The following is a 13959-nucleotide window of genomic DNA, read 5'->3' on the forward strand; positions in this document are numbered from 1 at the left end:
TACCTCTCTTCTACCCCTCTACCTCTTCTACCACTCTACCTCTATTCTACCTCTCTTCTACCACTCTACTTCTCTTCTATCCCTCTACCTCTCTTCTACCCCTCTACCTTTCTTCTATCCCTCTAGCTCTCTTCTATCCCTCAACATCTCTTCTACTCTTCTACCACTCTACCTCTTTTCTACCCCTATACCACCCCTCTTCCCTTCTCCTACCCCTCTTCTACCCCTCTCCTAACCTTCTACCTCTCTACTACCCTTCTACCTCTCTACCATCCCTCTTCTACCCCTCTACCACTCCTCTACCCCTACCCCTCTTTTACCCCACTACTTCTCTTTTACCCCTCTACTTCTCTTCTACCCCACTACCTCTCTTCTACCACACTACCTCTCTTCTACCCCTCTACCTCTCTTCTACCCCTCTACCTCTCTTCGACGCCTCTACCTCTCTTCTACCCCTTACCTCTCTTCTACCTCTCTACCCCTCTTCTACCCCCTACACCTCTATACCTCTACCCCTCTACTATCCCTCAAATCTACTACCCCGTAACCTACTATCCTTCTAGTGCCCCTCTACCTCTCTTCTACCCCTCTACCACTTCTACCACTCTACCTCTATTCTACCTCTCTTCTACCACTCTACTTCTCTTCTACCCCTTTACCTTTCTTCTATCCCTCTAGCTCTCTTCTATCCCTCAACATCTCTTCTACTCTTCTACCACTCTACCTCTTTTCTACCCCTATACCACCCCTCTTCCCTTCTACTACTCCTCTTCTACCCCTCTCCTAACCTTCTACCTCTCTACTACCCTTCTACCTCTCTACCATCCCTCTTCTACCCCTCTACCACTCCTCTACCCCTACCCCTCTTTTACCCCTCTACTTCTCGTTTACCCCTCTACTTCTCTTCTACCCCACTACCTCTCTTCTAAAATACTACCTCTCTTCTACCCATCTACCGCTACTCTACCTCTCTTCTACCCCTCTACCTCTCTTCTACACCTCGTCTACCCCTCTACAACCGCTCTATCCCTCTACTACCCCTCTTCTAACCCTCTACACCTCTTCCCTATCTTCTACCCCTCTAACCCTCTATTACTCCTCTACTACCCCTCTACCCCTCTACCACCACTCTCCTACCACTCTACCGCTCTACTACCCCTCTTCTCCTTTTCTACCCCTCTACCCCTCCTCTACCACTCTACTTTCCCTCTACCCCACTACTACCCCTCGTCTACCCCTCTACTATCCCCCACTACCCCCCTACTACCCTGCAAGCCCTCTACTACTGCTCTACAACCATCTACTGCCCCTCTGATACCCCTCTACCTCTCTTCTACCCCTCTACCCCCTACTACCTCTCTTCTATCCCTCTACCCCTCTTATACCCCTCTACTATACCTCAACCCCTCTATTACCCCTCTACCACTGGTCGCCTACCGCTCTACTACCTCTCTTCTACCGCTCTACCCCTTGTCTACCCCTGTACCATTCTTCTACCCCTGTACCCCTCTTCTACCCCTCTACTACCCCTCTTTTACCCCTCTACTTCTCTTCTACCCCTCTACCTCTCTTCTACGCCTCTACCTCTCTTCTACCCCTTACCTCTCTTCTACCTCTCTACCCCTCTTCTACCCCCTACACCTCTATACCTCTACCCCTCTACTATCCCTCAAATCTACTACCCCGTAACCTACTATCCTTCTAGTGCCCCTCTACCTCTCTTCTACCCCTCTACCTCTTCTACCACTCTACCTCTATTCTACCTCTCTTCTACCACTCTACTTCTCTTCTACCCCTTTACCTTTCTTCTATCCCTCTAGCTCTCTTCTATCCCTCAACATCTCTTCTACTCTTCTACCACTCTACCTCTTTTCTACCCCTATACCACCCCTCTTCCCTTCTACTACTCCTCTTCTACCCCTCTCCTAACCTTCTACCTCTCTACTACCCTTCTACCTCTCTACCATCCCTCTTCTACCCCTCTACCACTCCTCTACCCCTACCCCTCTTTTACCCCTCTACTTCTCTTTTACCCCTCTACTTCTCTTCTACCCCACTACCTCTCTTCTAAAATACTACCTCTCTTCTACCCCTCTACCGCTACTCTACCTCTCTTCTACCCCTCTACCTCTCTTCTACACCTCGTCTACCCCTCTACAACCGCTCTATCCCTCTACTACCCCTCTTCTAACCCTCTACACCTCTTCCCTATCTTCTACCCCTCTAACCCTCTATTACTCCTCTACTACCCCTCTACCCCTCTACCACCGCTCTCCTACCACTCTACCGCTCTACTACCCCTCTTCTCCTTTTCTACCCCTCTACCCCTCCTCTACCACTCTACTTTCCCTCTACCCCACTACTACCCCTCGTCTACCCCTCTACTATCCCCCACTACCCCCCTACTACCCTGCAAGCCCTCTACTACTGCTCTACAACCATCTACTGCCCCTCTGATACCCCTCTACCTCTCTTCTACCCCTCTACCCCCTACTACCTCTCTTCTATCCCTCTACCCCTCTTATACCCCTCTACTATACCTCAACCCCTCTATTACCCCTCTACCACTGGTCGCCTACCGCTCTACTACCTCTCTTCTACCGCTCTACCCCTTGTCTACCCCTGTACCATTCTTCTACCCCTGTACCCCTCTTCTACCCCTCTACTACCCCTCTTTTACCCCTCTACTTCTCTTTTACCCCTCTACTTCTCTTCTACCCCACTACTTCTCTTCTATCACACTACCTTTCTTCTACCCCTCTACCTCTCTTCTACCCCTTTACCTCTCTTCTACGCCTCTACCTCTCTTCTACCCCTTACCTCTCTTCTACCTCTCTACCCCTCTTCTACCCCCTACATCTCTATACCTCTACCACCCCTCAAATCTACTACCCCTGTAACCTACTATCCTTCTAGTGCCCCTCTACCTCTCTTCTACCCCTCTACCTCTTCTACCACTCTACCTCTATTCTACCTCTCTTCTACCACTCTACTTCTCTTCTATCCCTCTACCTCTCTCTGCTACCCCTCTACCTTTCTTCTATCCCTCTAGCTCTCTTCTATCCCTCAACATCTCTTCTACTCTTCTACCACTCTACCTCTTTTCTACCCCTATACCACCCCTCTTCCCTTCTACTACCCCTCTTCTACCCCTCTCCTAACCTTCTACCTCTCTACTACCCTTCTACCTCTCTACCATCCCTCTTCTACCCATCTACCACTCCTCTACCCCTACCCCTCTTTTACCCCACTACTTCTCTTTTACCCCTCTACTTCTCTTCTACCCCACTACCTCTCTTCTACCCCTCTACCTCTCTTCTACCCCTCTACCTCTCTTCTACCCCTCTACCTCTCTTCTACGCCTCTACCTCTCTTCTACCCCTTACCTCTCTTCTACCTCTCTACCCCTCTTCTACCCCCTACACCTCTATACCTCTACCCCTCTACTATCCCTCAAATCTACTACCCCGTAACCTACTATCCTTCTAGTGCCCCTCTACCTCTCTTCTACCCCTCTACCTCTTCTACCACTCTACCTCTATTCTACCTCTCTTCTACCAACAACTTCTCTTCTACCCCTTTACCTTTCTTCTATCCCTCTAGCTCTCTTCTATCCCTCAACATCTCTTCTACCACTCTACCTCTTTTCTACCCCTATACCACCCCTCTTCCCTTCTACTACCCCTCTTCTACCCCTCTCCTAACCTTCTACCTCTCTACTACCCTTCTACCTCTCTACCATCCCTCTTCTACCCCTCTACCACTCCTCTACCCCTACCCCTCTTTTACCCCTCTACTTCTCTTTTACCCCTCTACTTCTCTTTTACCCCTCTACTTCTCTTCTACCCCACTACCTCTCTTCTAAAATACTACCTCTCTTCTACCCCTCTACCTCTACTCTACCTCTCTTCTACCCCTCTACCTCTCTTCTACACCTCTACACCTCTTCTACCCCTCTACAACCGCTCTATCCCTCTACTACCCCTCTACCCCTCTTCTAACCCTCTACACCTCTTCTAACCCTCTACACCTCTTCCCTATCTTCTACCCCTCTACCCCTCTATTACTCCTCTACTACCCCTCTACCTCTCTACTACCCTTCAACTCCTCTTCTACTGGATTCTATTAGGGCCTAGAACCATTTTATTTAGTGATGTCCATCTGCACACTTTCCTACATCTTGTAGTAAATTGATAATTGACACACAGAAGTGTTATTTCCACAAACAGTGAGTTCTGCAGCTTGTCTGTGTATCTTTTATCTGCACCTCACAGACTCCTCACATTCCTCTCGAGAGAAGATCCTGCCTCCGACTCATTAGTGTTGTTTCAGTAACTGTTTCTATCGCGTGTTCATGTTTCATTGACTTGTATTAGGAGAAAAGTGTATAAAAATACAGTGAACGCAACTTGTCTTAAAAGCACATGCTTCCTAGGGTGTCTGGGTTCAGTTACAGATAATCTCTCTGGGACTAAACCTCTGGAACAGTATACTGTGATTTGATTGCCCTTCTGACCTACCGGCCATTTCCGCCTGCCCTTTGCTACTCTGTGCTGCCCAGGGACCTGCTTGTTGTTTGTGGCTGCCTTCTTTGACGGACTTTGCCCCATCTACATCGCAGAAAGCTGGACTGCTGGGACTCCAGTTCCCAGGAGGCAGCGCGCTCTCGTGACATTCCCATTGTGCCAACGAGGATAAATTAGTGTTGGGGCTCCCGTGGCGCGGGACGAGCGCGGGTTCGCCCGGGCCAAGGGCAGGCCTGTCCTTGTCCGTCAAAGGCCGGAGGAGGCCAGGCAGGGCCACCCCCCTTGAGTCTGAAAACAGGACACCTCCCCTAGGGACGGACGCTAGACCCAGTGTGGCAGTAAGTGAACCGCCGGATACACTATTTTTAAATTTTTTTTATTTTTTTATTGAAGCCAAGGTTTGTCAACATAAACATTTGCATAAACCAGCATTATATCATAGCAAAAAGCCGAACAGCTAAAACAAATCTATTTGAACCAAAAGAATCACCATAAGTCGCTATCCCAGGTCACAAACTTGGTATACATTTCATAAAAGAGAGTTGATCAGGTATAAAAGTACAAAAATCCCGTAGAAAAAGCCCCCTATAAACATTCACACAATAGATAAAAAGATAAATAGACAATTGACGAGGTCTTAAATCTCATTCCCACCAGCCACCAAACAAACTGGCCACTACATCCTCACCCTCTGTTTTAATTTAATCTCGAACCCCATGTTTTATTAAATCTATTAAGTCCTTGCTGCAAAGGTATATTCACTTTTCTTTACCCTTCTCATCTTATGCCCCCATTCCAAGGCTGACGGAATTAAGTCAGAGCGCCAATTTTGAAGGACCAGTGATCTTGCAATCGCCATAGCTATGTACAGAAATCTAGTCACTGAATCTGCAAAATGGATATCCGGGTCAAAGCCAAAAAGATTTAACCTGTCATTTACTTCCAACTGTAAATTGCATTCTTTTTCGAGATACACAAATACCTCTACCCAGTACACATTAATCTTTGGACAGCGGAGCATAATATGTGACCAATTGGCAGCAGGAAAGTTCAAACATCGGAAACATTGGGAAGACGGATTGGGGTACATTTTGGCCAGGGCTGCTGGGGTTCGATACAGCAGCCATTTACTAAAAAATAGCATTCTGTGCCAATTTGCCCCTCTTAAGGAGCTGAAATTCAACCTGTTAATAGTGGTCCAAATATAGGGGGAGATTTCACAGTTTTCCTGTTCTGACCATTTCCTTAACGCTTTAGATTCAACATCCACCCCCCCTTACCGAGGTCAAATATTTCTTCCAGGCACCAGGCTTCTTGTCTGACACCTTAACTAAAAGATCCTCCACCAACCGATTCTGAGCCAAAAAGGAAATAGCGCTAGTTTCTGCAAGATATTTAAATAAAGTGCCATAGGAATTCATTAAGATAAAATCATTGGTCAATTATTGGCGCATATCTACCATAGACACCCAGTTACCATCCCGTATAAAGTCAGAGATTTTAACAAACCCTGCTTACGCCCATTTTACAGCCAGATATATAGGTTGTCTAACACCTATGAAGGGGAGAATTTCTTCTAACAAGGAAGCAGAGTTGATTGCAGGTATGGAATATTTTTTAAAGAATGCCTGCCTTCTTTTAAAAAGCCAGCTTTGGAGATCTGAACATTAACAGGGGAGAATTAATTTGGGTGTCCTGACACATAAGATTGATAAAAAGTTGGTAAAAACAATGTGTTTGTGGTGCGGGCTTAAACCTCGATAAATATTGTGCAAAATACGCATCATAGTAGCTTTTAAGATTGGGAAGTGCTAAACCACCCTGATCCAAGTCTTCATATAAAGTGCTAAGTGCAAGGCGTGGGACTTTCTTTGCCCATATAAAGGCTGTAAACATTGACTCAACCTGAGAAAAGAAGGAATTTGATAAAGTGCACGGAATTGAGGCAAACAAAAAATTAAATAGCGGTAAAACAGATATCTTAACCAGAGCCACTCGTCCCATAATAGACAAAGGAAGTAAATTCCATCAGGAGAACAGCCCTTTAACTTTCTTTATTAGGAGGATCAAAGTTTAATTAATATAGATCATCAATTAGATTTGAGAAAAATATTCCCAAATATCTCTTTGGATTCGAGTTAACAGAGCCCCGGATATCAGAGTGTAGATTTATAGCGTCACTCCCACACTGAATAACTTCCGTCTTGCCCTTATTAATGCGGTATCCCCCTAAAGCTACAAAGTCCTCAAACAACTTGAAGACCTTGGATTGCACCTCAACTGTGGGCTTAATTAAGAGCATGATGTCATCAGCATACAGCTTTATTTTGGGCATTGCTGTAATTGGAGGACAAATATCGACACAGTTACGAATAGCTGTTGCTAAGGGTTCAATAAAGAACGAGAATAGCACCGGTGATAAAGGGCAACCTTGCCTCGTGCCTCGCTTAATTTTAATAGATCCTACCACTTCCGAATTGATGATTATATTGGCCATCGCGTTCTCATATAGGGTCTGAATTAAAAGTATCAATGACCTTAGGATATTAAAAGAGTGTAAAATTAAAAATAATGTCTCCCAGACCACAAGGTCAAAGGCCTTTTCTGCATCTAATAATAAGATGAGAGACGGAATCTTCTGACCCTCAAAGTAATCCAGGGCTTCTGCGAGAAAGTGAGTGTTAGTAGACAATTGTCTACCAGCTAGAAACCCGTTCTGGTCAGGTGGGAGTATCGAACACCACTCAGTATGAGTAAGCGGAAGGTGAATCCTGGGGTAGGGGGAGGGGTTAAGGGGACCCTTGATGCATTTCTTCAAAGAGCAGAATCACTGTTAGTCCACGAAATTCAGCTCACAGAAAAAAGATGGTCGCTAGATACACTGCTCGAACATAAGCGATCATCAATGGGCCCCATAGCGAGGTCTAAAACACCAAGTAAAAGTATCCTCCAAGGTCAATCAAAGCAGGATCGAAGCAGCATCACTAGTGCTATGGCTCATGTTCCCCATATGACACAGGAGGGTGGCTCACTTATGTACCCTGATGACCCACTTATAACGGATTCTGACCCTGACCGGTCTCACATTAGTATTGAAGAGGTGGAGAAGAATTCCATCGCGTCCACTCCAGTGATTGACAGGCCAGAACAAGGGCCATCAGAGTTGGTAGCCTCTAGGGCCAACTCAGGTATAGGAACCATAGTAAGGGGGGTGGAGAAGTGATCACAAGATCAAAAGGTGCAACAAAAGACACATCTACTACGCAGCTGGTATCACCTCTAGCTGACGCAAGGACCCGGGGCACACGATCGGGGGGGGAGGAGGGCGATTGTTTCAAAGCCAAAATCAAAACAGAAGGGTGCCGTAAAGATCAGCAGAGTGAAAACTGCCATGGGACCCATTTGTAGCACGCAATGTTTAAACTGTGGGAAGATGGGGAGCGGACAAGGAATGGAAGATCTATTAAGGTCAAACGTAGAGCTCCTTTTTTCCACCCATTTGGGACCGGTGCTGGAGAGAATTAAGGTTATTGAGGAAAAACTATCTCGGCTATGCGATCAGGGGAATAGTGTGCCAGGTAGAATTAGGGGACCGGAGGAGGGGGGAGCAGAAGCCTCATCATACTCAAAGTCCACAACTAGTTATGAGGGTCAGGGAGGGGGGCACAGCGAAGGAAGGCGGTTGGGCAAAGACAGTGAGGGCACCAACAAGGGTGCCTTGGCGGGTAAAACGAGTGGGACTACCCTAAGCATAAAAAGAATGGGGCCACCTAATACAGTTTGTCCTGACACAGCCCAGAGGGGCTCGGAGGGAAGAAGGGCAATAGTTAGTGATGAGGAGTTAAAAAAAAGCAGACGCTGTGCAGAGCACTAGGGGTTTACCGACATTGGATCTCCCCCCAGCCTCAAGCCCTTACACAGTGGCCCTTGTAGGGGTTCCTACTAACGGGGATTAGAGGGAGGAATCCCCTCGTATTTAACAAGACAGCACATTGGCTAGTCAAAAACACGGGTTTCAATATCACACAACACAGACATATTCTGATGGCAAGGAGGGTGGCTTGGATCGGAAGTAGCAGAAAGAGCTTTGCGGGTGATTGTGTGATTTTGAATTTCAGGTATCCAGAGTTAGTCAATGAGCTCCTCCATAGTCAATCCAGGGGTCAATACCAAGGGGATGGAGGGTCCAGTATCAGACTGCTCCCCTTGGCTTCTTTCTATAGGGATATGGCCCATAGGAATATGCAAGGTGACCATAGGAGGAATAGGATTGAATCAGATGGGAGGGGGCAGCTAGTTTCACTCATTAACCGATTTGCACCTCTCCACTGTGCTTCATCCCAAAATGAAATAGATTGACTGGTGGGGGGGTTGAAAGACGAGAAAGCATGAGGGGGGAGGGGTCACTCATAATAGGAGACAATGAAGGTCCAGGGCGCACACAGTCAGATGATTCCAATGTCAATGTGAGAGTTATGGAGCCCGGTGGGAGAAATGTAGAGAAAGATGCAGGGAATTTGGGTGAAGTTCCTGTAATGCCCACTAACCCTACAACTGTCACGGCAGGCAGTCAAATAGTGAGAGAGATTAAGATCATATCCTGGAATGTAGCGAGCTTAGCCTCAAAAATCAAAAATCACAACTGGCTAACGTATATTAAGAAACATCAAATAATCCTCCTAACAGAAACATGGGAGTACCTAGTAACACCCAGGCAATAGAAGGCTACAAAATGATTTTCGTCCCAGCACGTAAGTCAGCGCCGGGGAGGTCAAAGGGGTGTCTGACTATTTATGTCGATCTCAGAATCTCAGGAAGGTGGAGTGAACTTAGATGGGCCTCGGACTGAACACTGGGACTCACATATCGTAATAAGGGTTTTAATTTAACTGTTGTAAATTTCTATAATGCCATTACTCCAGGACAAACTCTCCAAAGCGTAAATGAACTAGGGGCTCGGCTGGCAGGCATGGAGGAGCAAGGGGCACTGTGCTCCCAGCTAGTATTAGCAGGGGAGTTCAATTGTCACCCATGCCCCTTCCTAAGAATAAATGAGGGGAACTGGTCGGCTTGCCTGACTGTAGAGGGGTGGCACCTGAATCACCCAAGGGAAGGAGGAGCGCTGAATAAGATCCTGGGCAGGCATGCCCTAACATATACCATGGATTTGATTGGTGGGGGGGCAATAGCACGGTCACCCCTACTTTCAAAGGCAGGGCAAAGGGCACTATAATTGATTTTATTTTCGTTACACCGATGTTAAGGTGTCAGGTTACAAAGTTTGAGATAGAGGTTAGCATTTTCAGCGACCATAACCCACTTCTCCTGTGCATCATAGATCCAAATGCGGTACTTCTATCACAACGTAGGGGGGCCGGAGGTTTGATTAAAGCCACTGACCAAGGTAGGAGACTAAGGTGGGTCAACACGGACAGTGAGGCATTTTACAGAATCTTACTGACACAGGCCGAGTCCAATGTTTGGAAATGTTTGGACTTGGAGGTTGAGGGGGCAGACCTGAACAAGGCATCTGAGGGAGCAGCCAAAGAAATAGATGGCTTACTTAGGGGCAGGAAGGTCAACAAGGAACACAGTGCACCAAGGTGGTTCGATCATGACTGCACCCTCGCCTTGAGGGATCTGAAATCGGCTCTGAAATGCGTACCTAGGGACAGAGGGAAGGTATCAAGCTGCAGGGCTAGGTACAATAAAACACTAAGATGCCGCAGAACCGTATTGCAGAACCAGGCATGGGAAAACTTGAGAGAAGCGGCCGAGACAAAGGACTCAACTGCTTTTTGGAGAGTTGTTAATGAACCGTGCTTTTAGGATTCAAATAAACCCAAGCCTGCCTGCCACACCCTCCCAGAAACCTGGCTTGAGCATTACAAGGGCCTGTATAACCATGGTAGCATTGAGAACTGGAAAGTGTGAACCCACCCCAGATTACCTTTTCCTTGGGAGAAATAAAGGCGGGGATTGAGGGGCTAACCCGTAACAAGGCACCAGTACCTGTTGGGATTCCACCAGATCTCCTCTTAAGCCAGAAAGAACTCTGGGTGCCCATACTCACCAGAGTAATAAATACTGCAGCGCAAACAATTATGCCAATATCCTGGTCTACGGCCACAATAGTCCCCATATTTAAAAAAGGGGACAGAAATAGCCCTCAATGCTATTGGCCTATTTCATTAATTGATGTTACCGTGAAAGTGCTAGGTAGGGCCATTCTTAAGCGATTGATTGATTGGGCGGAGGAACATGAGATCATTACGGATACCCAGTATGGGTTTAGGTACGGCCGCTCCACCACAGATCAATGCCTTAATTTATATGTCCTGGCAGCCAAGAACACCTTAGCCAGTGAGGGGACGGTGTACATGGCTTTCATGGACCTCACCGCGGCATTTGATCGGGTAAATCGGAAGAAATTGTGGGGACTATTGGGGGCCTTGGGAGCTGACCCTGGTCTGGTAAATATATTACGAACACTGCGTCAGAATACTTCTGCCCAGGTCAGATATGATGAGGAGGGAAAAGTCACAGACCACGTCCCATGCTCAAGGGGAGTGAGGCAGGGATGTATTTTGGCCCCCTTCCTCTTTACTTTATATATAAATGGTTTGACCCAGGCGCTGGTAGCTCTAGGGGTGGACTGCACGCAAATAGGTTGGAGAGGGATACCGGTGTTACTGTATGCAGATGACGCAGTACTCTTGGTCCGCACTGCGCGTGGACTGCAGCGCCTCATAGATGGCTTTGTCCATTTTATGGATAGCTTAGATTTGTCACCGAACCTCACCAAATCATATGTTATGGAGGTAGGGAAGGACCATCCAGCAAAACTAAGTATACAATAGGCACACAGGGACTGGAAAAGGTCAAGTCATTTTCATATCTGGGGATCATGTTCGACAGTCGCCATAGTTTTAAAGCCCTTGTGGAGGAGAAATGCAATAAACTAATTAACTCAACAGGGGCAACTATGAATTTTGCAAAGAGACGAGGCCGATGGGCTCCGGAACAAATCCTGAACTTCTTCAGTTCTGTAAGCTGTGCCAAAGTTTTATATGGGAGTGAGGTCTGGGGCTTTATAGACCCGCTTAAGTTACAAACAGAAGAAAACAAATATTTGAGGTGGGTACTGAAAGTCCCACAAAGCACATCCTCCTACGTGGTTCATGAGGATCTGGGTATAACCCATCTGTGCGATAGGCTGCAATGGAAGCCCCTCGCATGCTGGATTAAGGTATGGACAAACCCAGAGGCGGCGTTAAGTCAACAAATAATATCAGACTGCATTGCACGGGCACCGGGTTACAATATTCCTTGGAGTAGACACATCAAGGAAAACCTGTTAGCCATGGGTTGTGTTGAATATTTTACCCACCCGACCAAATTGCTATCTAAGGATAAGGGCCGTATTAGGTCAGAATTTTTAAACAGAGCCAAGTCAAATAGGGAAGCAAGAGAGCTGACTAAGCCATCAGTAAGAACTCATCAGTTAACAAAGTCGTGCCTGGGCATGGAACCTTATTTGAGTCTTATTTACAATCCTGAAGACAGATTTCTCATGACCTATTTCAGGCTAGATTTGTTACACCATACTTTGGCGGTTCTAGCAGGGTATACAAAGCATTTGGAGAGTAAGGGCTCCTGTGGCTGCAACCAACGGTCTCCACAGGATACGCTCCATTTGGTCCTACTATGCCCATTTTACGCTTACCCTAGGCGACTATTTTTAAAAGGTATTTTAAGGAAGGCCAAGTTCAAACAAGTTAAAGTGCCCCTACTGTTTCTGAAATTGTCAGTAGAACCTTTAACGCTTTTCTGTGTAGTACATTTTCTAAGATTAGCGATGAAACTCAGAACCAGTAGAGGGGAGGAATAATGGTCCTGTGTGTTCAATATTTGCTCTGATTTGCACTATACTATGGATGAAACATTTTTAACCGGGTACCTCCTTGTCATTTCTATAAGATGACCCCATGCCGAATCATTTATATTTTATGTATTGTTGTTAAACAGGTTTTTAGTATGGTTTTTATAATGTATGAGATATTGTCTTTTAACACTGTACTTTTATGGTATTAGTTTATGCCGAATAAAGTATATTTTGAATTGACTTGATTGTGTTTTATTTTAACAAATGTACAAAGCAGATATTGGTGCTTGCTTGTTTCACAAAAATGATCGGATACCTGCCTCGGAGCGCACTTCTTACAGACGAGTATGGGGTTATCATGTTGCTGCTACAAGGTCCTTACCTGTGTGAGTTATCGGGAACGATGCAGGGGCAGACACAAACCAGCCACACATGGAGATCAATGACAAATACTGAAGAATTAACTGAGCTTCCAAGCTGGTGACCATTACTTAATTGACCTTGAAAATAAAAGACACGTTTTTAGTATCCTGGTGACTCATGACCATAAAAAACAAAGGTTATAAATTCAATATTGTGTCAAATACTTAAAAAACTGGAACTGGATGTGCTGAATCGGAAGTTGTCCCAGGTCATGCGTGACACCTTCCACGAATATTGCTTATGGGACTTGTAGTTTTGTTTTTCTCATTAAAAGGATGGGCTCTAAAGTCCCAGTGTTCTAAGCGATGTTGGTCAAAATCAGAGGCCTGACGGAGGATGAAGCATGACATGGCTCTGCTTAGCAGTGAGATATATGACAGTTCCCCAGCCCTTCCATTCTTTGACAGACAGAGGCTCGTTCGCCATTCATATTTTTTTGCAATGACAAAGAAACTTTTATTGTAGCTTCTGTCAACTGAAGAGATAAAACCCCTGGGCATGTTTAATTAACTACTGATAAACATGAACAATCAAGAACATGAGTTTCTGGAAAACTATCAAGCACCCAATCAGGATCAGCCACCCTTCACACCCAGGAATTCTTGAGGCTTGGCTTTGGAGAGGATGAATTGCACGTGGTATAAGCAGTGGCGTATGGTACATAGGGGCGAATGGGGCGTTGCCCCACTAGCCTCGGGAGTCGGGACGGGGAGGAAGACAAGAGAGACACGTACCACACGCACGCAATGCAGCAGCGTCAAATCGATGAACTGCTCACTGCCCCGTGTGTCACAAATTAAATTCAGTCAGTCTGACTCTGACTGTTTTGGTTTTTTTCGTCAAGGGACGGACGATGACGAGGGCACAGCAGGTCAGAGACCTCCTGCGCATGTGCTGGCCGGGCGAGGAATATTGCTCGCCCTGGAAGCACATGCGGAAAGAGTGATGTCACCATGAAGGGACTGGCGTAATAAAGGCAAAAAAGGCCTGGTTTCAAATGGGTACAAAAGGGGGTGGTGATAGACGGAGCATCTGAACCAATCAAACAGTCACACCCAGTCAACAGATCTGGATTTAATCCATCACTGTTCTTTAGCACACTCTGCCACCCCAGTTCAGACATGG

General features: G+C 46.4%; 1 protein-coding gene across 1 annotated transcript in view; it reads right to left on the reverse strand.

Annotated features, from left to right (window-relative positions):
- Nucleotides 1–13959, reverse strand: part of LOC147737542 (uncharacterized) — a 532291-nt gene that overhangs the window by 433820 nt on the left and 84512 nt on the right. The window contains exon 2 of the mRNA XM_086936290.1: nucleotides 12794–12911. The gene's annotated coding sequence lies outside the window, so the exon portion shown is untranslated. The remainder of the gene's footprint in view (nucleotides 1–12793; nucleotides 12912–13959) is intronic.

This window comes from Lissotriton vulgaris, chromosome 1_1 (genome assembly GCF_964263255.1).
Source record: "Lissotriton vulgaris chromosome 1_1, aLisVul1.2, whole genome shotgun sequence".
Taxonomy (NCBI): domain Eukaryota; kingdom Metazoa; phylum Chordata; class Amphibia; order Caudata; family Salamandridae; genus Lissotriton; species Lissotriton vulgaris.